General features: G+C 40.8%; 1 protein-coding gene across 17 annotated transcripts in view; it reads left to right on the top strand.

Annotated features, from left to right (window-relative positions):
* Window positions 1-26,471, top strand: part of ADGRL3 (adhesion G protein-coupled receptor L3) — a 478,165-nt gene that overhangs the window by 7,230 nt on the left and 444,464 nt on the right. For 2 of the 17 annotated variants that reach the window (XM_015861714.1, XM_032444002.1), the window contains exon 2: window positions 17,715-17,829. The exons of the other annotated variants lie outside the window; for them this stretch is intronic. The gene's annotated coding sequence lies outside the window, so the exon portion shown is untranslated. The remainder of the gene's footprint in view (window positions 1-17,714; window positions 17,830-26,471) is intronic. 17 annotated transcript variants of the gene reach the window in all.

Consider the following 26,471-nt stretch of genomic DNA (forward strand, 5'->3'; position numbering starts at 1 on the left):
CCTTTTCTTGTACTTTAAAAGAAGGACTGTGCTGTTACAAGCTTAGTTTAGTTAACTCCAAAAGTTGCATGTCTCTTTGTGTAAAATTTATCCTGAAAGGTGTTTAAAATATAGCAATTACACTGTTTAGGGTTATAACTTCTGACCTTCTGGCAAGTGATCCACAGTTAAAACTGTAATGTGCTATATAGATCTAAGTAGGTCACCAATTGGCAGTGAGTCTTTCTAAAGTCTGTGTAATGCATTTAGGTTGTGGGATGGGGAGTGCTTCTCCATGTAACATTGCTGATTTGGGAAGGAAGTCTGTAGCGCAACAAGAGAATTGTACTTGTGCAAATATACTTGATTTCATAAAAAACATGGTTGAGTATCACTGATCCTTTAGGATCAGTTGTTTGTCCAGGGAATGCTTGTTCCCATGAGCAGCTCCATGCATGCAGTGGGGATGAGATGTTGGCTTACTGGTGAGCACCAGTGGAAGGATGCTGTGTGTGGACCTCAGTAATTGTTTATGCCAGCTTAAAGTGAGAAGCTGTAATTTTTCCTTTTTGTGGGAAAAAATCTGGGTCTCTGCTGTGAACATTTTGATGTCTATGAAAAGGTGATTATGGGGATGTTTGCAGCAGGGGAGAAAAACTTTGGTGGGGGAATATGCCTAGAAGCTGCCTTTCTGTTTGTCTCCTTCAGCTTTGGGAGTAGCAGATGGGGGCTTGTCTGCCCTGATGTCTTCACGCTTGATCACTCGCTCGTCCCGTGTGAGCAGAGGGCAGACCAGCATAACCCATGGGCCCATGCAGGGGTGAGGATATAGGCTTTTGTCTGACCCCTTTCAAGCAGCATGCTTGATCACAGCTAGGGTCTGGGGTTCTTCCCAAGTTCATATAATGTGGGGCCAAGCAGTAATTGTGATAAAACTGGTAGCTTGATATGTAAATGAAATGATAGAAGTCAGTGACAAAGTACTAGGAGAATTAGTGATGAATATCGTGGAAATGTGATCAGTAGTAATACGGTCTTATTTTGTAGTTGTAATGACATAATGCTGCTTCTTGAGCTGTCTCTACTTCTTCCTACTGCATTAAAATAAATGACAAAACATACATTGATGTAGGGGCAGCAGGTCCACTCCTCATTCACAACTCCAGTGTGTCTGGGCTGCTCTGCAGTAGAAGCTGTAGTCAAACACTGAGCAGATAATCTTTTCTTTCCTTCCGTAAATCAGTTTTTCTTTTGTACCATAGACGTTTGCGTGGGTGGTTCCTCACTGACCACAAAAGATGTGGGTTTTGTTGTCTTTCACATACATCCTCTATTGAATTAACTGAGTTGTGTAGTTTTGTCTGTCACACTTGGATGGGATACTGTAATGATTTAATTTAAAATGAAAAAGAGATGTCTTCATTTTAGGGAAAACCGTGGTTAAGTGGTGAGAATAAGCAGGTCTAGCCTTTACCAGAGGCCCTAATTAGAAGAAATCCCATGTACGGTTGACCTTGACTATTGAGACAACCCTCAAAGAAGAAAGAGTACTAAAAATTAGTATGCTGCCAGAGTTGCACTTTTATTATTTGACGTTATTAAGCAAACTCGGTGTGTATTTCTTTTTTTTGAAGCGTTTGATTAAATGTGTGATCTTATCTTGGTGAAATGGCCCGCTGGGCTGCAGACAGTGGTGTTCAGAAATGAAATTTGTTTAGAGCCTCTGAACAGACATTTATTCAATGAGACCTTTCTTGAATAATAGATGACAGTGAGATAGCTTGCAACGTGTGCTTGGGCTTGGGCTTTTTTAAAAACGTGTGGGGAGTTGCAGTGTTGCAATGGGAGGAGAAGACAACACAAGTGCGCAGAAATGAGAATAGAGTGTATGTGTAGAGAAATTATCTTGGTGTCTCAGTAGAGATTTGAAATCTTACTTTTGATGTTGTCCATAGCAGAATTCAGCCTTAATTTTGCCAAGATTTTGCATGGTTTGGGCACTATGTGTTGATGTGTTCTTTGGCATATCAAGCGAAGTTCATGCATCTCTAATTCTGTATCAGTAACGTTGTCCTTTGGTTAGAGTTGTGAAGATGCTTCTTGTGGAAGTAAAAAACAAAAAAACCTTACCAAAGCTAAGAAATAAAACCCCAAACCACGAACCAAAGAGTTTGGCTGTTACTTCCTGGAGTCAGCTTTATCTGTTTCCCCTCCAAACAGTTAGCTTTGTTATCATTTACTATGCAGCTCACAGGGACAAGCTTTTGCTGAGCATGTGGGCTGCACAGAACTCCAAGCTATTAACAAGTGATTGTCTGCCTTACTTTTCCCAAGGTGAAGCTGAGCAGGAACATGGATACCTAGAAATGTACTTTTGTGTTCAGTTGTGGAACTGTAAGAGTATACCATGGTGATCTCTGAGGGCTAGAGATGTGCGCTTTCTGAGCAGCTCTGTCTCCCTCTGCAGAGGGGCCTTTTTTATATAGCAAGTTTGCTTTCGAATGAGAGGAGTCCTGGAGTGCCTGTGCTGTAGAAGTGCGTTTTGATCAACTCCCATCTGTCCTGGTGCTCCCCTGCCTTGTGCAGCAGCTGTCTTTATATCAGGTTATATGGTGATTAAGCAGTTTATCCTTCTAGAGGTAAAAACCAAGCTTTCAGTTACAAGAACTGGTTAAAAGATGTGAGCTTGATGCCTTGACAATATGCTGAGATGTGATCTTAGGAGTCCTCCAGCATTTGATGGTCCAGCTGCTTGTCTACCCTCCTCTCTGTGTGATGTGGTTATTCTTTGGAAAGGCTGCTTAGCTGTCAGGCCAGCTCAGTGGTGTTAATGTTATGTATTATCTTAAATGTTTTAAGATTCAATCTTTATGCAGGGAAAACTTGCCTGCTAAAGGGTAGCTTGCTAGAGAAAGTAATGGTCCTGCTCAAAGTCAGGAAAATCAAGACGGAAACTTCTCTAAGCTGAAGTCTGTTTGCCATCTCTCTTCTGTAGAAGTAATTTGGTTTAAGTAACTTCATATGCAGTGGGAAACGGGAAGTTTCAGAGCTGAACTCATGGTAATGTGTTTCTGAACTGGGAATGGTAAACCTAATATATATATATATATTTGTCTCTATACAAACACTGCAGAGCAGTATCTTTGGGGCTATAAGATGAGAAGAAAAATCATCACATGTGTCTATGGTGTCTGTATAAACAGTCACCTAAGGATAAGCCAGTTTTTTTTAAATTAAAAAATAAAGTTACTTACTGCACAAGCTGGGGGTGCTGGATGTGTGCTGTGAACACACTGCTGATGCTCTGTTCCTCTGAAAAATGGGTCCCAGGTAAGGATGCCCAGGAGCAGTGCTTATTCTGTAACATTTCAGGTTGGATATTAGGAAAAATGTCTTCTCTGAAAGAGTAGTGATGCAGTGGCACAGGATGCCCAGGGGGGTGGGTGGAGTCACTGTCCCTGTGGGCGTTCAGGAGACACAGAGATATGGCACTGATGGAAGTGGTTAGTGGGCATGTTGGGGATGGGTTGATGGTTGGACTAGATGGTCTTAGTGGTCTTTTCTGTCTTTTATGATTCTATGGTTTTTATGATCCCATTTCCAGCCATGGAAAATTGAGAACTTGTTCTTGGGAGGAACTTCAGGGATCTGGTTCCTGCTGCAGACCCCACATCTGCCAGTGCTGTTTTTACTCTTGGTGGCAAAAATTAGCACTGCATGAATCCCACAAGGAAGGGAATATTTTTCCTTAAAACATGACTGTAGAACTGGTGAGGTCCCAACCCTGTGCCAGGTGTTATAAAAACATACAAAAAGGGGCCACTGCCCACACTGAAGGCAGTCCACAGCTGCTGTGGCATATACTAATTGTTCTACCTTGTAACACTGCTTACTTTCTTTTCCTGTTGATTCTTTATTTTTTTTTTTTCTTATTACAACTAGGGTTATCTCAAGTGGAAATTAAATTATTCATCTCTTGTCATTTAGCAGCTACATCTTCTACTGGGTTTGGGTTTGTATCTGTTCTTGACAGGAAAGGATGTCTAACCTCTCTTTAGCTTACTGTTCCTCTGACATGTGTATTGTGTTATGGCTTAAACCGTGCGAGTCTCATGTGACTAATTCTTGGCATGTTGGGGAGCAAGGGACTAATCACAACCACTCAGTTCTACTTGTGTGTGTTTGCAGTAATAAGGTTCAAAGGTTTCAGGGTAATTATATTAAATTTCTAGCCTCCTTGCTAATTTTCTGCTGATTGAGGGGAGAAATGACTATCTCTTTTTGCCCTAAGGAGTGTCTTCCCTTTCAGCAAGGCAGGTGGTGGTGTCCAGCTATCCCAGCCTGCTGTTTTCTTGGTTGTACACCTACTCAATCTTCTGAGAGATTCTACTCCTTGATTTTCAGAATAATTGTGTCAGATATCCAGGGTATACAAAGATATAATGTGCATCCACTTGTACTAGTGTAACATAGATTAGTTATTTTAAATTAAGGAAGAGGATGCCTTTCATCAGTAGGGCAAGATTATAAAGTAGGAATGCTACTTTGTTTAATGCTGGTCTGTGGCTTTGCTGCTGAGACTCCAGCAGCTGACAAGATGCTCGATCATCTGGGAAGACCTGATGGGAGCCACAGATTAATCACATTGTGATATCTTGATGTTTCCTTGTGATATTTGCATTGAAGCGTTCAGCTATGGGTGCTGATGTTGCATCGCAGCAAGACAAATAAAAAGTCAGCATGTGCTGATGTGGGAGAATGAGCAGAGTCTCACTGCTGTCCCTGTTTTGTGGCTGCAATGAGCTAGGAAGTTATATATATATTTTTTTCCCCTTTATTTTTCTTTTTCCACCATTGCCCACTTTTCCCATTGGTTTTTGTTCTATTTGCAGTTTAGTATATCAGGCCAATGAAAAATCTATTCCCTTGTTTTCCATGTGTTGTGGTTTAAGCTGTCATGTCACTTAGCGCCATGCAGTTGTTGGCTTATCCCTTCCCAGAGGGTTGGAGGAAAGAACTGGAGGGGGGGAAAAAAAAGTAGTAGAACTTATGGGTTGAAATAAAACTATTTACTAAGACAAAGGGAAAGGATAATAGTTATGACTGTATGTATATATGAATATATTTAACAAGTAATGCAGAAGCAGTTGCTTACCACTCACCTGTCTCCCACCCCTTTCAAAACTCTCCTTCCTCATGATGTCATATGGTATGGAATATTTCTTTGGCCAGTTTAAGTCAGCTGCCCTAATTCTGTTCCCTCCCAACTCCCAGGGCTCTTTGCTGTGAATGGCCTTGGCTCTGTACAGCACTGCTTAGCAGCAACTATTAACATCAGTGTGTTATCAGTATTGTTTTTCTCCTAGAACCAAACAGCATCTTATCAAACACTCTGAAGAAAACAATTCCTACCCAGCTGAAACTAAGACACTGCGTTGGTGGGATTTTCTTGCTCTTGTTTCAATATTGCTTTTGTCAGATTAACATAAAGCAATGAGGCAGTTGTCCTTTCTAGGAGGAGGAGCAGCAGTTGTCCCTTTTGAGTCTGTTTTTAGCTTTAGTACTGAGAACTCTTCAGGATGATCTGAAAATGTCCCTTAATTCATCTGCTTGGATGGTGGCCAGCAGAGGTTTTCTTGTGTGGGCTTGTTTTGTTTGTTTTCCTCAAAAATTGTGTGCTCATTGAGGCCAGTTGCTGATAATCTTTGGGTAATACTGTTTGTAGCTCATTAAAAATAATCACTAATTGAGAGCGGAATGTTGTGAGCTTGAATTTTCCTGCACTTCATCTTGGATGAGTGTTTTTCTGGAAAAGCAAGAGAGAATCTGCTTCAAGATGCTTCCTTCAATTTGTAGACGGATAAAGATGCATTTGAAAACTAGCCTAGTGTTGACTCGTAACATTGGTAAAATATGTGAGAAATTGGACTTTCTTTAAGAAGTACAGCATCTTGTCACTTTTGTGTCTTTCAGAAATATATTTGTGTTTGCTGTAAGCAGGCATTATGCAGTACAGCTGGGTTTGCTGGTGGAGAGGCAAGGTTGGATCTCTTCATGGGGGCTCCTGAATGTGCTTTTGTTACTGAATTCCTGAGCGAGGCCACTGTCAGCATAATCTATGTAATACTGTCAGGGCAGATGATCAGAAGTTCCTTTCCCCTGTTTGCCAGATATTGCTTTCAGGTGTTATCCTGAAAAGTATCCTAGTACTGACTCATGAGATCAGTAAAATATGTGGGGAGTTGAATTTTCTTTAAAAAGTGCAGTTTTCATTCATATACAAGGTTGGCTTACCTGTGGCTCTCTATTCATGTCTCACTCTGTACTGGCCTCTGCTGATTGCCACGAAGGAGGTGTCTTTGCTTATCCCTCAGAACGTCCCAGTGACGTTTCAGCTTCAGCCCATTGCACAAGTGTGGTGCTGTCTCTTCTGGCATAATCCCTTTGTGCGCGTGATCGATCTGCTGCACTTGCTGCTGTTCCTGCTGACCTTTATGGCCTCTTGCCTTTTATTTTTAGACAGCTCTGTATGTGCCTCTAATTAAAAATAACGTTTCAATGCTTCAGCAAAAGAGGCATATGTACAGTGACTTCACCAAAAGTGTGATGTGCCAAGGCCTGTGAATTTTGGAGATGCCTTAATGGTTGCTGATCTGGAAATAACAGGTTGTAAGCTGGAAATGAAAGGAATATGAGAAAGATGCAAAACCTTCTCTGTTATTTTATGCAGAAACAGCGAATAACGCTTGGATGCTACTTCTGTGTATTTTTGTGTTGACAAATACTAAGGTTTCTCTTATGACTAATCATGACTCCAAATTGCTTGGTTGCTTTTTGACAGAGTGCAGTGTCCTTGCAAGTTAATGTTTTTCTCCTCCTGGAAATACTGAACAAGATTACTGGAGCCTGTAGGGTCTCCAAAAAAGCTTCCAGCCTGCAGCCTACCTGCTGTCCTCTGTGCAGAAGTATCTGTGTGTGAGCTCATCATTTAAGCCTGGCCTCCTAGCAAAGGGAAGAAAGAGGCATGTCTGTGGCATGATTTCCTTACCTTCCTGTTCATGCAGACGTTTCAAATAGGTCAGATGAATTCCACCCTGAAATTTCTCTCTGCGGACTCTAAGGGAAGCCTAAGGTGAAAACTCAGAGACGTTTACATTGCAGATACCTTATGTCAGAGGAGATGAATCCCACCTCAGGAAATTGCTGGCTTTGGCTCACGGTACATTTCCAGTTTAAATCTGGCTGTGTGATAAGCAGGTGCCCAGTGCAGCAGCAGTGCCAGCCCAGCAGGATGGCTGGTGATGCCATAGAGAAATAAAGGTGGCCCCAGATCCCCTCTCCTCTCCCTGCCCCCACCTTGCATCCAGGGGGAGTTTAAAGGTATTAAGGCACATACCTTAATGTAGGACTGCTAGAATGTGAGCGACCCCTCCTGTTTGTTGTAGTGGGATATGAAGTTTTTGTGCTCTGCATTGAGGGTAGGACTTTCACTGCATGCTTTTCTATCTCTACTGTTTTCTGTGTAGTATGGCAGGCTGTGAGCTGAGCTTCACCTTTGCTCTTCCCCTTTTTTCCCTAAAAACATTAATAAAGTGGATGTTGGGAGGCATGTCTGCCTCAACTCATTTGAAAGCCATCCTGGGGTAGGTTTTTTGTGCAGCCCAGATCTTTCTTTGACCCTGGGCAACTTGAGGATTGAGCTAATGAAGCGTGTCCTCTGAGTATGGAGTTGATAGATCCTACTGAAGTCTTTCTTCATAACATTTGGAAAAAAATGATTTCTTCCCTTCTTTCTTGAGTCACAGAGAGCTGCAGTCTAGACAGATGTTTCAGTGAAGGTTTTGGCTGCTCCTCTTGGGTCCCAAACCCAACTCTTGGTTTTGCCATCTGTTTCTGCGGCTGTATGGGGAGGAACCAGCCTGGGAAATGCATCTCTAATTTTAGAAGCTCCATTTGGTTTGTAGCTCTGGCTGGGATGTTTTCAATTGGGATTTGTTTCCTGGCAGGCTCACAGCTGATTTTTTTTCTGTAGCTGTGTGGTACCAGTACAAGCTATGGGACAGCGTGAGGAGTGCAGATCTGTTTAAAATGGCATCAGTGTTTTCATGGAAGTGCTTGTTGAGCTAAGATGCATATGTGTTACACGTCTCTTTTTTCCTTCCTCATGATTATTTCTCTAAAAATAGTAGAAAGCTGAAGGTGACCCTCACTCGAACCCCTTTGCTATGATGGAAGGGATGTTTGGTCTCTATTGGTGTTCATCAAACATCAACAAGTGTCAATGGTTGCAATTTTTTCTTCATGGAGGAGTTCAGTGACACACCTTTGCTTCATATGTGCTTCCATGTTGGGTGCTATTGTGTCAGACTGCTGCTATCTGTCAAGCAGCAACAACATATAATGGAATATTGGTGGGAAGGTTCAACCTCTGCTGCTTTATCACCAACATCCACCTCTAGCATCATGGGTCAGCAGAGTAGAATAGGAAGCATTACTTTTGGAGCAACTCTTGTTTATATACACATACAGGATATATATGTATACATAAGTGTGTGTGCATATTATACACAGTGTGTATATATCTCTGTAAGTATGTTAAAACTTAGTGTGTAAAGTGTATTCTGATCTTCCTACTGTTTTTGACTTCCTCAAGAAAAATATGCCAGAATTGAAGTTCAGCTTCTTACAGTCACGTTTTACAACTTGCACATAACTTTTGAGAGAAGTGGGAGCACAATGCATTTCCTGCATCTTAAACACAGTGCAATATATATGCACAACATGTGTCCAAATCTATCAGTATTGAAGATACGTAGTGTTAAATTCACTCACCCTGTTCCTAATTATTTGGTATTGGTTTCCTCTCTGCATTGTTGGCTTTTAATTTTTTAGGCAGGTGACTGGATCCTTGAGCAGCCTTCCACTTTGAATAGGATAGAGATGCAGATTTTAAGGCCTGTGCTACAGCAGTGATGCACAGCTAGCTGTGGCAGAATCTGTGCAAGCATGTGCAGAGACTGCTTTAATTTGGTCTCTGCAAACCTGTGAGGAGAGCATTTACTGGGATGCTATCGCTTGTGTCCTCCATGGTAGCATGTGTTTTAAGTTATGAGGTAGTGATCTTTGTACTTCTGGTTTCAGAGTGTGAGGTAGATAAACTGGTAAGCCGAGTCCTGCAGTGGAAAAACTGCATTTTAGCCTTAGTGAAAAGGGGGGGGGGGGGGGGAAGTGTACACAAATATCTGGTATAATTTGTGCAGTGCCATTGTTTGGAAAGCTTTGCCCTCATTAGAGGGCTAAGGCAATATTCCTTTGTTCCTCAGCCATAATATAAGGTAGCATATGTTGCTTTAGCTAAGTAGAAGGAGAGCTGATACCAGTATGTAAAAACAGTGTGCCAGCTAATGATGAGGAAAAATATTAAATTTCTGCTGTTTTGAATAAGTTTTAAATGAACGTTGAAAACAAAGCAGATGTTGCTGAGTCTTTACTTCAGTGTGGTTTAAAAATCCAATTTGTGCTTTACAGTTATAGTTGTCAGATCAAATTAAAAAATCAAAGGCAAGCCATGTGGGGTTGGATCCCATCAAGGACAAAACCAAATGACCTGCTGCCTCCAAAGAGAAAATAATAAGAGGGGATTGGAGACACACGTTTTCAGTGCACTGGCTAAAAATGCCATGTTCTGATACAGGTGATTTGGAGTATTTTCTTTGGGGTCACTTGTTAGCCGTTGGACTTGGTAGTTCTGTTTTCAGAGTGGTTGGCTAGAAAGGATATTCCTGCCTTCTGTACTCTTCCATAATGTGCTGTGTGTCACTGCAGTGATTTAGGACACTTCTGCAATTTTCAATGTGGCTGTGTTGACCTGCACCAAGTACTGTGGATTTATCTGTGCATCAAACACCTTTGCATACGTTCATCTTGGTGTTATCCTTGAACTGCTGTGGCTGTGTGATGTGCCCTTGCACAGATGTTTTCTTAACAATGTCTTTGGGTCACAAAGACATGTGTATTCTGCTTGAATAAAATTTATTTGCAGAAAAACAGTTGTGTGTGTTCAAAATCTGCCTGTTCTTCTCCAGGGCAGCACTTAGAAACAGAGCCAGGGCCCAAGGGTATTAAACATGATATTTTAATGATATCTTAGTTGAATCTTATTTTTTCATTTTCCTAATATTTGCCAATTTAAAACCTGAACGAATCCTCCTCTTATTGGAAATAAACTAGATTTCTGATTAGAGCTTATGATGCACTTGGGGCTCCTGTCAATACAGCTTTAGCATCTGCTTCTGTAAGAAAGCGCTGATTGAGCCGGAATGGCATTGAGGTGTTGCATTGAGATCAGCTTTCCTACCAGAGGATGCAGCTTTGTAGCTAAGACCAAGTATTGACTCATTTCTGTATATTTTTCTGTTTTTTTTCAAATCTACTCTCTTGCTGTGAGCATCTTAAATATTATTTTAATGTAGGCTTGTGTTCCCTCTTGCTTTAGAGCGGCTGTTAATGCAAACTGTTCCTACAATGGTGCAGACTTCCACAGTGTTGACTTTTCCAGGTTGTTTTCCTATTTTTGTTTTTAGAAAGCATGTGAATTTGGAGCTCCATTAGAAAAATTGGGGCATAGGGGCTAGATGGCATGCATATGTGAAAGGACAGCTGTGACAAAGAATTGGCTTGTCTGGAGACCTTGGAGCAATGAGAAGTTAGGGATGCACTTCAGTATGGTATCTTAGGAAGCATCAGTCTCATTTGAATAGATTGGATGTAGCATTAGCACTGGCATGGAATTGCCCTTCAGGGTTTCTTGTGTTGTTGTGGGCTTTTTTTTCAGATTTTTGCTAGCTTACCTTTCCAGGCTTTTAATGAGGTGTCAAGTGTCAAGACTTTGTTAATCCATATTAATGTGATCTCAGGCAGGAGAAGGCTTAATGGCACAAGCCCTTGTCTGTTCCCCTTCCAATTCTGAAGATAATTCACAGTGCCCCGCCTCAAGGGAGTGACCTGCAGGTATTTGCCTACAGCTTGGGCTGAAACCTAAAACCTTGGAGAGAATTCCAGTCGAGATCCTATGTCTGGTTTGCTGAGGATTGGCAATGATCTTGCAGTAAGGTGGTGTTTTGATAGCTTTTTACCAGGTAGCTTTTAAAGATGAATTTCTGGATATATGTAGACTCTTGCATTTGTAGTATTGGATTACATTGGCTTTTTCTTTAATATTTGGCATCAATAGCTTACCATATACCTGTATTTAATAGTATCAACTTGTTTAGCACTGTTCAGGAGTGGTGTCTGTTCTTTACTTACAGCAGTTTTTATTTCTTTTCATTCACTTGTTTAAAGGAAAAAAACAAATCTTGAGCACGTTAACTATGAGCTATTAACCTTCATTTGCTATTAGTTGTATTGAAAGCTGGCATAGCAAATGCTGTGAGCTTAAAGAAATGTTTTAATTGGGTCATTAGATCCTGTGTCATTGGGTGATTGCCTGAAAGCAATGATAACAGGAAGAGGTGTACATGGGCAGGGTCTTAATTCAATGAAGCACTTAAGCAGATACACTGCTAAGGTTGAAATCCTCCTTTGATTTGAGACACAAATGGATTCTTTCCAGGAGGACTCGGTGCTTTGGCATGTGTGGTTCACACAGAGGAGCTGGTGAACTTAGTTTGGTTTCCTGGGTGACATTTCGGTTAGCTGGAAGTGGTGCTGCACATTGGGAAAGTCTTCTGTGGTATTTTGCTTTGCTGTGTTTCTGCATTGGCAATGTTACTCACCTGTTTAAAAAAGAAAAACAAAAAAAGTAGTAAATTTTGTTTCAAAATGGAAAAGGGCATCTTGTTTTTAACTGAACTGCACTGAGTTCCAATGGGTGCTTTCACTGTTGTAACAGAAATGTGTATTTTCATCAATACAGTAGAGCAATTCTTTCTGTCTGAAGTGGGGAAGCTTCTGATAGGGCCCACTGGCTGCCCAGATTTTTTTGTGTCTTCCCAGTAGATGGTTTGCAGTCAGTCAGATTGCAGAAGTCAAAAACAACACAACAAAACCCTGACATTTTGAGGCAGGGATTTTTCTCTCTTGCTTTGCTAGGAACTGGGAAAAATTTCAACATACTCATTTGTAAGAGAAGCATGCTAGATGCAAAATGTCATGCTTTGTAATTGGATTGTAACTTCTTGTTACAACACAGCCAATGGAATAAGTATTTTTATCACAAATCATTCTGTTTCCCACCTTAAAAAGTATTCTGTAAAGCAGTAGGTTTATTTAACAGCTGTGTAGGTTGATGAACTTTGGTAGCTTCTGAACCTGTTGCTGAATTTCATTCCTGGTGGTCAAAGGCGGAGAGGTCTCTAATTCCTCCAAAGTCTGTGGAAGCTGGTACCCAGATAAAGCCCACCAGTGTCTCTTCACTGTAAGGAACTCATCAGGAGATCCATCCTAAAGGATGCTTCAAAGTACCTGCATCTTCCATAGCAAGTCACATATAAATTAGGATTTTCTGTTCCTGCTTAGTGGAGTCAATTGTTCTTGGAGAGGGTGCTATTACTGATAACATTACAAATGGGACTTTGTGTAACCTCAAGGTTTTCCTTAGGTTGTTTTTTTTCTTTTCTTTTTAATGAGCTTAGACTTGCAAGGCCTGATCCTCAATGATGTATTGTGACAGTGCTTCTAGCACCTTCAGCGGGGCTACAGTCTATTTATACCATCTGAGGTCTGGCTTTAATTGATGGATTTTTGTACCTTTTTAAGTGAACATAAATTAGAGTGCTTTACGGTCCAAAGTAATAAAAAATCTGAATTGTCACCATTTCTTCCTAATCGTATCACAAGACAGATTCCTGTGTGAAGTATGCACATAAACTTTTAGCCCATTGAAATATGCATATATAATTTAATTTGCATACATTAAATTCTTAGTTTCATTAATGATTTAAGATTCTTTTGCAGTTGGAAGGCTCTGTCACTTTTTTTTCCCCCTTGATTGAATTGCCTATTCTATTTAAATCAGACTGGGTAATGCTGCTTGTGTGTTACAGAACAATGCTGGTAATTTTGTTGCACCTTTTATCAACGTGAGTAATGTATAGCTGGCTACACTATATTATTAGCCTTTGATATATCAGAGTATGAGACTCCTCCAGAGAGGAAATTTTGAAGTGCGAGATGACAATTGCAGGGGATATGGCTGAGAAGGTGAAGGAGAGAAACCTTGGCACCGTATGTAAAAGAAGCATTTCAATATTAGCATTGTTCAAAAGGCAGTAAGCACATTTTGCAGTTTCCTGATTAATAAGTGGAATAACAAATACAAAGAGCTCTCCCCCTCCCCCCCCAATGTTATGCTACAGCAAAACAGTAAACATAGGGCATTTTAAAACAAATTTTTAAGCAACAGAATGCTAAACAAGCAAAAAGCTGAATTTTGCTGCTGACCCAGTGCTGGGTTTTAAGCTGCTGTTGCTGCTGGGCTTTTTCATTCTGCTGGGATGATTATGTTTTGGATTTTAGTTTTGGAGGCTGTGGGGCTGTTTCTCCACTAAAACAAGCTGAAGTCATCTTCTCAAAATTTCCAGTGATTATGTCCTCATTTCCTTCAGAACTGAAGACATCTTTCCAGAAATTGGAAATTTTAAGGCCTGAAAGGGTCCTTGCATATAAAGAGCTACTTCATGAGCATCTGTACCATGATTTTCCAGTGCTAAGGAAGCTGCTAGAAGAAGGAATGAGTTTCTTGGCTGAAATAGCTCTGAGTTACCTATTAGGCTGTTTGATGGTTTTGTTTATAGTATGAATATTTAACTTTCATGGTCTGTTTGCAGTTTCAGAAGAAAGGACCCCTCTCAGTTACAATGCAAAAAGTGGCTTTTGCGTTCTGCTTTTTCTTCCCTGTCTGTTGTATGTGCTAAATTTGGAAGCACATCAAGGCTGTCTTGTACAAAAAGTGACTGATGGAAAAGAATGGTGAGGTTGTAATTACTCAGGAGGGTCCTCATCCCATACATGCATGTGCTACTGTAGAGCAGAGTAATCCCACTGAGGGTAAGTGGGACATGCTAGCTGTTTAGAAGCAGGTTGTGTAGTTGAGTGTACTCTGAGCTGTTGGTTAGGGTTGAGTGTGGCTTGGATGTCAGGGGTGCTATGATTATAGGGAAATGAGGATTAAAGAAGGAGCAAGAGGGAAAGCAGACAATTACTGAGAATAGAGAAACCACCAAGAGGGAAAGCAGACAATTACTGAGAATAGAGAAACCACATAGTGTTTAAAAATTCCCTTTTAACTGAGGATCAGATATGCTTGGACAATGTACTGACACTTGCTCTTGAGTACTCCCAGTTTGCACTTTGATATTAATTGAACCAAGGACTAAAATTCCTGCTTTGTTGATTGATTTTTTTTCTTTAATTTTAAACTGCTTAATGTTTTCATTTGAATAGCACTGCTGACTCTGCAAAAGATGTGATCTTTTAATTAGCAGATGTCAGGATTAGCATTAGTGTTGAGTTGTAATTAGCATTTGTACGCATAGCAAAAGACCCAAGCTCAACTTGGCAGCAAGGGGAATGAAATTATAGGTAGTGTTGTAACTTGGCGCTTTACTGCATATCTGTAATGTTTTTATGGAAAAGCGAAACCCACAAGCATTATGATCAGTGCATGAAGTCTAGTGGATTAATTGCTGATAGACAAATTACATATAAATTATTGGTATGTGTTCTACTAGTTAAATCATAAGTTTTGTTGGCCTAACAGAATTTAATATATCTAATTGTCACACACTGATGCTCTTAAATTGAAATGGTAATAGTTTCTTGGCTAGGTTGTAGCAGCACGCACAAGTGAGTATGGATGTTTCTGGGAGTGGTGTGTTGTGAATAGGAGAGACCCAGCTTAAGCGTGGGACATTTGGGGTGCTTACAGACCCATTTCAGATAAAATTAAAGACCCAAAGAGCAATGACTTGATGCCTTTGCAGAAGTCAGGGTTCACCTGGACTGGGCTTGTATGGCTCTCTGGGTCCTCCTGATAGCTCTCAAATAGAGAAATACATAGGGAGAGTATAAAGATACAAGCGGAGAGGAACAGGGCAGTGCATTTATCACAGGTCAGATTTGCAGATGGACCCAGATACGTGAAGAAACAAAATAAGAATGTCTTTTGGAGGGATGCTTTACCTCTGATGCTGATGAAAAATCTGCATCGTTCAAGTAATTGGAGAGAAAGCATAATTGACTGATGTTGTATCTAAAAGTCAATGATTGGTTGTTGTGGTGAAACTCTATTTAGTAGCATTTTATCCATGTTAAGGAAAAATAGTCCTTTATGATGCTGCTAGGTAATTGAAGCCAATGGTTGTTTTGGTGACTATTAGTCAAACTCAACAGTTTGGCTTTTGGTAGACCAAAGAAAAAAAGCTACTTGACTACTGACAGTTCAGGAACTGAGATTTAGGGTTTGTGGTTCTGGTTCTTACAGGAAAAAAGAGAGCTTTTCAGTAAGCACATCTGTGGTAATGATCATAATGTTAATAATAGGGAAATGAGTTTGCAGTGCTTCTCACGGCTGGACAGGAGGGCAGCATCCTGTTCCCAGTGCACAGATTATGCTTTGGGTTTTGGTTTTCCTACTGTACCTATAGGAATAGGGTTAGCACTTCTGATTCCCTTTGCCCAGTACTCTGAAATTAATTACTGGCAAGTGTGTCTCAGGATGATTTACTAAGAGTTCCCACTCTATCTTAGTGGTTTTGGTCTTTTGAATATTATGGGAGGCAAACAGAAAAAAGGCAAAACTTCTGCATGTGAAGCTGATGTTTTAAGAATAAAAATATTTTCAGAGAACGCTGAGACTTAAAGTTTTAATACATGTGTTTGTTGTTTTTTCTTCTCATTTTAAAGCTGAATTTTAGGAAGACAACAGTCTGCTCCCCTCTTGTATTTCCGCTAGGGAGAAGTGATAAAGATGTAGATATCTTTTTGCATGAATAATTAATGCTTGTGTGTATAACCAACAACCCCAAAACACACCCACCCTTGCATCCAAAATCCCATCTGCAGAAGCAACCACTAGTAATTTTAGGCACAGTGACAACATGTGCTTAATATACACTGTTTGGGTGTGTGTTTTTATGTTACTTACATGCTTGCAAGGGGAGTGGATTGGGATTTAAATTAATCTCAAAGGTGATTCTCTTATAAATTCCAAATGTGGTTCTGTTTTTCCAGAAGCAGGGAGGGCTGGCTTGTCATCCCAGCACTGCTATGGGCCTCTGTGATAAGAGTAGAGGTGTGGCACAAACTGTGTGACATGTCAGCCAGAGCAAATTAATCTCTTTGCTCAAGATAATTTGGTTTAATTTCTCTATCAGGAGCTACCTATTCTTCTTTTTAAAATCTCATTTTGAACACTCCCCCACGCAGTACTTTATTTCTGAGAGGAAGAAGCAGCGATATCCAAGACTGAGACTGTTCAAGGTGTTGACCTTTCAAGGAAATGTGTATCCACGTATACAGTGGTATAAACCCTGAGTGATGGTTCAATAAAATTGCATTTAAAACTATGGTGAGTCTGATTCTTCAAATGAAGAAGCAGTACATCTCACCTTCCAGCTGAATAAATACAGCATGTAGTGGAGTGTAATACTATCATCATAACATAATTGAAATGATATTATTCCAATGTACAATTCAATAAAACTAACCACAGTAGTGTAGTTATCGATTTAAATTCAGTTAAAAGCAATTCACATATTCAGTTCAAAATATTTCTGATGAATATCAGCTCTGGTAATACGATTTCCTTCATTCAGTAGCAGAAAAGAAGTTTTTATCAGCCTAAAATATCAGATAAAACGTTTGGAAAGAATTTGATTTTGCTCTGTTGGCATGAACAGACTGAATCTGTAAGAGTTTTTTTCCAGTGTTTGTATTCTGGTGCAACTCCAGTTTTTACTGTGTTTGAAAAATAAAATAAATGGATTACTTAATGACATGCATCCGAAGGCAAGGAGTTCTTTCTGCTTGAAGCTGCCACAGCAAGTTGGAGGTGGGATTATTTGTCATGTAAATGCCTGACTCCAACCTCTTCTGAACCAGAAGAAAGAGGCTGTGGTAATTACTTGGGTTTTTCCTAGTGTAATTAGCAAGTAATCTGCTGTGACATCTAAGTACAACATATGTAGACAGTGTGCAAGTAAATATGTTTAGTGAATTGTAAGGCGATGTTGGCCTTTTTAAGTGGAAACTGCAGTATGGTAGAAGAGCCTTGTGCATACACTGGCTCTCAAGGCTGTTCCTTCCTGACGTGCTCTAAAAGGCCACTGAAACATGGGAAAGCAACTGCACAGTAGATCGTTTTGCTGAGGAGCAATGAAAATACATAGATTTGGCATTTGTTTCTTCCTTGTGGCAGGATCAATAACTGCAGGCTTAGGGCCAATGTTGCCCTCTTTTTTGCTTTCCCCTTTTCTTTTTGCATTCCTTTTCTCATCCCTCTTTTAAATCCATTTTTAAGCAGGCGGCACAGCCATTAATGCTCTGAGGATTTAGGTCTTGCCATAAGTACTACCTTGTTAGTTCTCTTTTGGCTTCAGCTGTCAGAATAGCTATCAGCTGACTGTACACCAGTTCTCTTTTAAGAGGAAAAGTGAGAGGCTTAGAAAAAGTCCATCCATCCAGGAAAAGTGAATTCAGTGTGCACTCTTCTTTCTCTTTTTCTGTTTTTTAAGAGTTGACTGAGGATGCAGACATTTTGGAAACAAGTTGCGAAGCTCACTTCAGGAAGAGAAGCCAGCCTGTTCATAGCTGCTGCTAGCTCTTTGCAGGTGTTCAGACCCTCTCCAGGTAGGGAAGATGTGCTCTGTGCTGGCTCTTTCCATTTGTACATAGCTTTTACAGTTGTTTTTTTTTTCACCTGTGCACACTTTTTGTGCATACTTGCTCATACTAGTATGCTTGTTCTATGTATTTGTAAGTCCTTCTGCTTTTCCATAATTCTGTCAAGTGTTATAAAACCTTTTTCAGTAGGAACAAGTGAGCCATATACAATGTGCTGAGCTGGCCAGAGATCTTTGCTCCATCTGCTGAGGTTACTTCCTCAGTCTGAACTTGAGCTTTAAGACATATTCAGTATTGCTGATTAAAAATAATGCCGAGGAACCAACTGGTTCCTGTAAGTGTATGACAGAAGCTTTACATCTGAAGGTAGATTCTTTGCATTCAACTAAACTTTTTTTTTTCCCTGTTTGCTTTATTCAGAGATTCAAACCATTTTTTGTCTATCAAAAGCATATATAATTGGTTTCAGAGCAAGGAAGGAAATAAAACTAGAGCTTGTAGTGAACATAAATTCTCATTGAAATGTTCTGAATGCTTGAGTTTTCATTCCATCTCAGTTATAAGGAAGGCTGTACCCTGAAACCCAAGACATGTTCAGTGGCTGCACCTTTGTGTGGAGAGACCCTGAAGTTGTTGTTGTGCTGGCTTGAAAGAGAAGAGGCTTTTGAGATGCTTTGGAGAAATAGCACTGGAAGTACCTCATATTTATTTTTTTTTCTCTGTACATCATGTAGCACTGTGAATGGCTTAGGGAAGGAGATACCTCAGCTGGAATGCTTCCAGCCTGGTGTCAACATTGTTAAGCTTGCCACAGATGTGAGTTATGTGAAGTTTGTCATATATCATTTGTTGTTAATGGTATCCATGATAAGGCTGTTTTGGAAAAGAACTTGCAATTTCCTGTGTGCTATCAGGGTTTAAAATTTATTTATTTATTTTTCTGAACTACAGAACTGTTCAGAAAATGCAACCCTTGCACAGTATTGAGCTGACCCACAATTCGTTTCATGGGGGAGACTGTGCTCTGTGCTGTAACATCAGCAAGCTTGCTTTGTTATACCAAGAAGGGAGTTGAAAATGTTGCAGCAAGCAGCCCTTCGTGGGCTGCTGCTTCCTGCCTCCTTGATCGTTGAAGTCAGTCTTTCTCAGCTAGGAGAAGAAATAAAAAATGAAGGAGGTTACTTTGCTCTTCTCCACTTTATGACCTCCCTTTGCTTCCTTCTGATTTAGGATTTGTTACAGACTCAGGAAGAAATGTTTGAGGCAGTTTCTACCAAGGCCACTGGTGGTACTTACTTGTGCAGCATCCCACTGGTAGAGCCATAATCTCCTGCGAAAGGTTTAGATGATTAAAAGTTGCGTTTGTGGCAGTGCTCAGCAGTTGCAGTTGTCTGAAATTCCAAGGCTGTAAGTTACTTGCTCTCACATTGTTCAGAATCTTTGAGGGGTTTTGTTTTATGAGCTTAAATTCTTAAAAAAGTGGAACTGATTAGTGCATTTCATTGACCCCAAGTTTTTGACAAAGAAGACTATGTAGGTATTTGACAGTTATTTACTTAGGAGGGGATCAACGTGCCAATGAATTAATTTTTCTGGTTGAGATAAGTTCAGTGCTCTGAATGCAGTGTGGGGGGGGGGGAATAAATAAAAAACCAAAAGTGGCACTAACACAAATTACATGTGTATAAACAACTATGGTTGGGCTGATTCACCTCCCAGGTTTCAGCTATTGGAGCAAGCGTTGGGAACATTCTCTGCTTGCATTGGGAGCGCAGAGGCAAATTTGTCAGTGGGTGAAAACATTCCCGCCCTGATAATTGTGGCTCGGCTATATGGGGAGGAATGCTGACCTTTCCTGTGTGTTGGCCAGGAGTTATCATAGGATGGGGTGCTGCTCGCCCTAGCAGTAAGGCTTGAGGGCTCTCGTCCTCTTCCTTCCGCCTCAATAACAGCACTTGTCATCTTGCTGCACGGGTGCGTTTTATGCAGCTCAGCATGCTTTTCAGCAGACACCAAAATATTAATTAGACTGCTGTAAAAATTAATTGAAACACAGCATAATCTCTGTTAAATAAGGTCACTGAAATTGTCTTAAAATAGACCCCTCAAGAAATAAGATGAAATCTCTTAACAGAAAAGCTTGGCAGATTTCCTGTGCCAGTCCTCTCGAGATGCTTCCTGTTGCTGTTAAAGCACATTCAGTGTTTCTGTTTTTCCTTACAACACCTGCCATTCAGAGCAGAGAACCAGTTTCCCAATCCTGCTTATCTCTGCTAATCCATTAATGGTATTTCAGCCTCCGTTGCCCAGATAGTTGGGATGGGAGCCAGGCATGAACCGATGGCATCTTCAGCTGAGCACAGACTCCTTGGGAGAGGACAGCAGATATGGACAGGGATCTGGGCTGGCAGTTCTTTGATTTCCATTGCAGATCTAATACCCAGCTGACTTGCCCCTCTGACTTTTTGCCAGAAATGTGCTTTTTGTGGCAGTCTGGCTGTCATGCCCATATTTGATGACAGCTGAGGACATTTCTAAAGACAGGGTGGAGAGGCAGGCTTGATCTGCAGCTGTGTTGCATGCCTGCAGTTGGCATGGCTGGACCTGAAGTTCTGCATGATTGTGGTACAAACACTGGAAGAAAAAAAAAAAGCACAGAATAACCCAATATTATTTGGGGTTCCCATTTTCCTTAGGCGTTTTCCCAGGAGCAGTTTGAGGCAGGTGAAGAGAGCAGCAGTCAACTTTAAACCTGAGGTAGATCAGTAATTTATGCCTTGCTCCGCAGACAAGGAGGATGTAGCACACATGCATGCTTCAGAGCCCAAGTAAAATGAGTCGAATGTCATCTGCCCATCTGTCTGTCTTGTATGTGAAGAGCAGCAGATGAGGATACAGCTTCAGTCCTTTCATATGTCTCCTCATTTAAAAATACTGGGATCTTGTACTCTGCTCTGCAGGTGGGGAGAAACAGATTTTGCTACGCCGCTCATTCAGTCCAGCCTGTTTGCTGAATTACTTGCTAAGATATTGCAAAGTTTTAGAGCACAGCTCAAACAAAAGATTTTGTCATGACTGCACATTAAGCACACACAAACCTGGTCTAGAGGAATAGGTGCAAAACAATGGGAAGGATGAAAACTAGTAGGTTTTCCAGTGGCTCAAGTCCTGATGTTTTCTTAGTTCTAGGAAACTGTGCCTTTTTCATCTTGTTTTCAGCTAACACCAAATCTGTTTAGATTTGGAAGCAGAATCTGTGTTTAAGCTAGAGGTTGTTCCTCTAAGCCTTTGCAGTGGAGTGGTAATTTCTGACAGTCAATGATTGTGTGTGACACCTGCAGCATCTTATTTTAAAGTGAAGTGCTATCTGGAAAGGTAAAATCACCTCCTGCAGGCAGAGAAATTCTCACTGGACCAAGCCTGTTTTGGTCTTTCTGATCATCATCAGCACAGGATGACAGTTGCTGGTTAGCTGTAACCTTTAGCTTGCTCTCATCTTTGCAACTTATTGACATTACTGTGATATCAAACTCTACTGATAGAACAAACTCTTAGTGTGCAACTTTTGTCTGCATATGTATTTTTATACTGTGATTGATGTAAAGCAAGAACAAGTGTCATACAGGATGGAAATGCACTTCTGCTTAAGGGGCAGCAGGTAGAGATAAGTGGTGGTGACCCAAAGAAGGTCTCTTCTGTCAAGTGGGAACTGCTTTTATACTCTGTACTTCTAGAAGGAGGTCAGTCACTTGGTCTGGGAAGAGATGGGATTTAGGGGCACTACTTGCAGCACTGCCAAGGGCTTGGTGGTATCTAAGATCTGCATAGTGAGAAGATCTCTCACTGGGGGAGTGGCATTGTAGGCTAAGACATCAGCTCTCTTGGACTGTGCTTTACTGTGTTGCAGAATGCCCTTTGTGTAGGCAGGACTCCAAAAGAAACACTCAGTTTTGCAGGACTGGGACTTTTGGAGCACTGGAAGGCTTGAAGCACGCTCTTAGATATCAGAAAGAATCACTGTAAACGTGACTTGATTTCCTTCTTCCACATCTCGGAGCACTATAAATAGGCAAGGCTTTAATCTGTGGAAAGTGCATCAGTGCCCTGTGGTGTGGGAATGTCCTGTAAATGCAAAGAATGGCAATTACTAGTAAATAGCAGCCTCTGTCGCACAGTGCTGGCATGTGTGTTTTAGTAGGAGGAAAAAACTTTTGTACCAACTGACTGCATTGCAGCACGTGTATTTCTAAGGTGAGGTTGAGAAATGGGAGGTAAAATACAAAGGGATTTTGATGGGGAAAGGCAGGAGCAATGGAGACACGCTCAGACCACGCTGGAGGCTACCTTTCTGCCGATGGTGGATGATTGCTAAATTTGAATGTCCTTTTCCTAATGACTTTCTCTGTTTAGTTAATAACTGTTATCAATGATAACTATTACTATTATTATTATTTTTAGTATTATTATTATAGGAAGCAAATTTCAGCTATGAATATGAAGGCCTGAAATCTTCCATGCTTTGCAACTTTCCAAAAGCATAGGTGGAATTAGCTTTTTATTATTATTATTTGTTTAAAAATAGTGTGGGTTTGAAAGGACTGTCCTTAAGGAGGGAGTGCTGTGGTGACTTTTGTGAATTTTTTACATACTCATGATGGAGTGGCACTTAATGTTTTTCCTTCATTTTGGTCAATATAAAGATAACCATGTAGTAAGAGATCTAGGCCACGATGATCCGTAGGCACAACTTTGTATTGTGATAATAAAGGGAGGATCCATCCTCATAATGATGAAAAATTTGACTTATCTCAGGCAGCTGCCATGTTCTAGATGGTCACTTGTTCTCCCTACCCTCATGGCAGCAGCCAACCCTTTAGAGAAGGAAAAGGTGAGCCAGAAAACCCATTTGTAGATGTATTCTTTCCATACTATTGGGTGTTGCAGTACTAAAAATAAATTAAAAGGCTCCATCCCAGGATATTATTACCAGCTTATGATGCAACTTAGCTGCTGATAGACAGTCTATTATAACAATTCTGTCTGCCTACTGACAGCTGACTAGGTGCTTGGAAATGTCAGCCACTGCCCCAGGATATATGGAGAGGTTATGGAATAATTTTCAGGTCTTCTGTGCTCTGGTAGCTTTCTGTGGGTGGGGAGGAGAAGGGAGGTGGACTGGTAGTGTTGCATCAAACTGGTATTTCTTAGTGTTTTCTTTAGTGTAACTTGTTGCTGTGTTTCTGCTCTGTCAGACTTGCGGATTTCAGTGCATTATGGTCTCCGGTGCTGGTAGTCACTTTTTTGGCATATGGAATCCATCTCAGTTTGTTCACTTGCTGCCACTCCTATTTTATTTTTTTTCTTAAGGAGGGACCTGTTCAGCCTTACTGGTATGTTTGGTAACAGTATAATTAGAAATCTAAAAATAATACACTGAAAGCAGTAGTTTCATAGGAGGTATCTCAGTTTGTCTCTAGCAACACTGGGCTCTGACTCACATTTGCTTAGCAAAGAAACAAGTTGGTTTAAGATAGTTTTGAGCTATTCCTTTTTACTTGCTGGAATTCCACCAGTGAGAAAGCATGGGGATGCTTTGCTGGGAAAGGCAGTGAGGTAATTGGCATCCCTGGTGGTTGCTAAGATGATGTTTGATGCAATTTTGTGCAGTAGAAAAGGCTGGCTGAAAGCAAGGGCAAGCAAGGCAGACAGGAGCAGTGATTTCCTGCATGGTCAAAGACAGGGCTGGCTGTTCATGCTTCTCATCTCATGTATAACCATCTTCATCTTTGACGTGGTACTAGATGTGGTTCTCATTTGGTGATGCACATGTCCAGTATGTGGTTATGTTATCTTCCAGGTTTACATGACTGAGGATACACTGCTATTTAGAAAGATAAGATGCCTTCTTTATAGATCGCTTCAAGGGACTTGAATTCCAGTCCAAAGAGAAGGAAAGATTTCCTGATATTTCCAGGAGGCTTGTATTGTTCCTAATTAATGTTACATTGGAAGTTTTGCTTTGTGTGGCCCCACAAGCAAACCACGTATTTTTGTGTTTTAAAGCACTGTCTTCAGTTTACATGGCAGTATTTATTTATTAGCCTGTATTTCAGATGACTCTTTACAGGAGTGGAAAGTGGTCATTGTGAGCAGCTGATGTTTGCCTACGCTTAGTGCCACATAGCAGAGAGAAATACCTGTTGAGTCCTAGTTCTGCTAACAATAATTTTAGATAAAGGTATTTTGCAATCTAGGTTCAATTAGGGTTTATTACAGTGCTTACCAAAACCCTGCCCAATGCTCTAAGTGCCTGAGTAGCAGTGATACAAATCAAAGAACAACTTCCACATCTTTGTCTGACAGCTGGCAGAGCTCAGCTCCATCAGTAATAATGCTTTTATCCTTAAAGACAGCACTGCCAGCATTATTCATTATATTTTATTATTATTATTTTGCTTCCTTGCATGCAGTATGACAGGCCATAAATTCCTCTTTTTTTTTTTTCTCGCACTAGCTTTTATGTATTTGTAGCATTATAGTTCTCAGAATCTGTACCACAATGAGGACCACAATATTTTACTGACCTACTGAAAGATGGGAGCTCTCTGTGTAAGCTACTGAAACTAGCCTTATTCTGAAGGGTTTCTTTCAAACTTTGTTTAGCCTCTTTGGTGAAATGGAGAGTGAATTTTCAGCTATGGTTTGTGAGCCATGTGTCTCTGAAATGATAATAAATCATTAAACATGCTGCTATTGGCTTCTGAAGGGAAAGCAAAGGCATCCCAGTATTGAACTTCCAGTAAATGGCAAATATCAGTAATAACTAAAAAGGTACAAGAAGCAGCTTTAAGCTGAAGACTTCTAACCTTTATTACAGGCTCTCTTTCGAATCTGAGACCTGCTTGTTTTATACATGTGTTATTTTTATAGTATTTCTATGTGGATCAGGTGGACCAACAAATGGAATATTTTGGTTAACAGTGTAAGAGTGGCAGAAGTGGACATGGAATAACCCTATACTGAACTTTTAGGTTAATGCCTCCGCTTTGTGTGTGTCTGTGGCTCAGCTGGGGTTCTCTTTCTGCTTGTAGCTTGGTTTATCTTCAGAGCAAACCTATGGGAGCACCAGTTTGAGGATAACCTAATGGTACAAGTGGAATCCTAGATCCTAAGTGTGGTCTTCCATGCATGCCTGGGTGTTGTTCCCAGGCAGTTTTTGACTGTGTTTTGGGTTTGCATTCCAGCGTGACATCTGTCCTGTCCCTGGGCTGGTCTGCAGCATTGCTGGCCTTGTTGATTGCTGCCTGTTGTGGGTGGGTTGTGGGCGTCACCACAGGCTTTAATAGTGCAGGCTCACCTAGTGATTTAGGGAAGGACAGGGCCCAGAACAGGGTGGGTCTAGCCCTACTATTGAGAATAAGCAATATGGAACAAGGATGGGAGACAAACAGCACAATGCCCGATACCTGGCAGCAAGTGTGGGTGTATTGGTGTGGCCTGCAGCTCCCTGAGGGGCGGCGCTGAGCTCGTGGCCAAGGCCCAGCTCTTAGAGCTACCCAGCAAAGCCACCACAGTTCAGCTGAGCTTTGGGAAGAAGAGGAGGACTGCTTTGTTATGTGGGGTGCCCTGTGTTTCTCACCCCACCATCTAAGCCCGAGTGGAAGGGTTGGGATCAAGGCAGAAATCTGAAAAACAGCATTGCGAGCCCTGAGGTGCTCCGCTGTTGGTATGAGGTAGGTGTTTGATCTATTCTGGTTGATTCTACGTAACTGCTTACAGAGAGGTGAAAGGGTATGTGGGAATGCTATGGGCCGCTTTGTCGTCACCTGAGCATAGTGTAGAGCTTTTATTTTATCAATAAAACCAAAAAGATAGAGAATTTATGAGGAAAAGCTGGGAACACTGACTTGGTATCAGAACACCTTTCACATCCATGTTGTGTGCACATAGGTACATCTTTGTCACATTTTGAAATCTGGATGCTTGATGCTGTAGGTTAAGTCTAGGATGATGGATGACATTTCAGTTAAATTTGTATTATAGTATTTTGAATCAGGAACCAGTGCTCAACTTTCAACACCAGTGAGTCAACTTCAATGGTCTTGATAAGTGACAGTAAGGATTATGATTTTTATTCTTTGCAGTGTAATTAACAGCATGAATATAAGGGAGTTAATTTTTAGGCAGTTAACTTTTGATGCTATTAACTGTGTAAGGAGTTCTCTTCAGAAAACTCTTAAGAAATAGAATGGGCAGAACAACTTGTTTGTCTTCAGGATCATTTTCACATTTGAGAGGAATTAAACATTCTGCTCACCAGGCTTTACGTGAAGTCTAGGAGTCGGTGAGATTTTGCAGTCTCTGCTCATTCCGTTCTTCCTCTGTAAGAAAGCTCAGAACAGAGGAAAACTCCAAGCGAAGGACTGTACTATACCAGAACTCTAATTAAATGACTGAAGCTTGTCCTTCCTACCATCTTTTCCAAATTAATTTGTAACTAATATTGGAACAGAACACGAACTCTGCAGGCCACCTGCAAGAAAGGGGATATTTCCATTTAATAATATTTTCTTGACAGAGAAACAAAAGAAATGTCCCACAGCGTTAGTCACAAATATCTGTTGAGAATAAACATGTGAAATGTTACG

Source organism: Coturnix japonica, chromosome 4, assembly GCF_001577835.2.
Source record: "Coturnix japonica isolate 7356 chromosome 4, Coturnix japonica 2.1, whole genome shotgun sequence".
In the NCBI taxonomy this organism is placed as follows: Eukaryota; Metazoa; Chordata; class Aves; order Galliformes; family Phasianidae; genus Coturnix; species Coturnix japonica.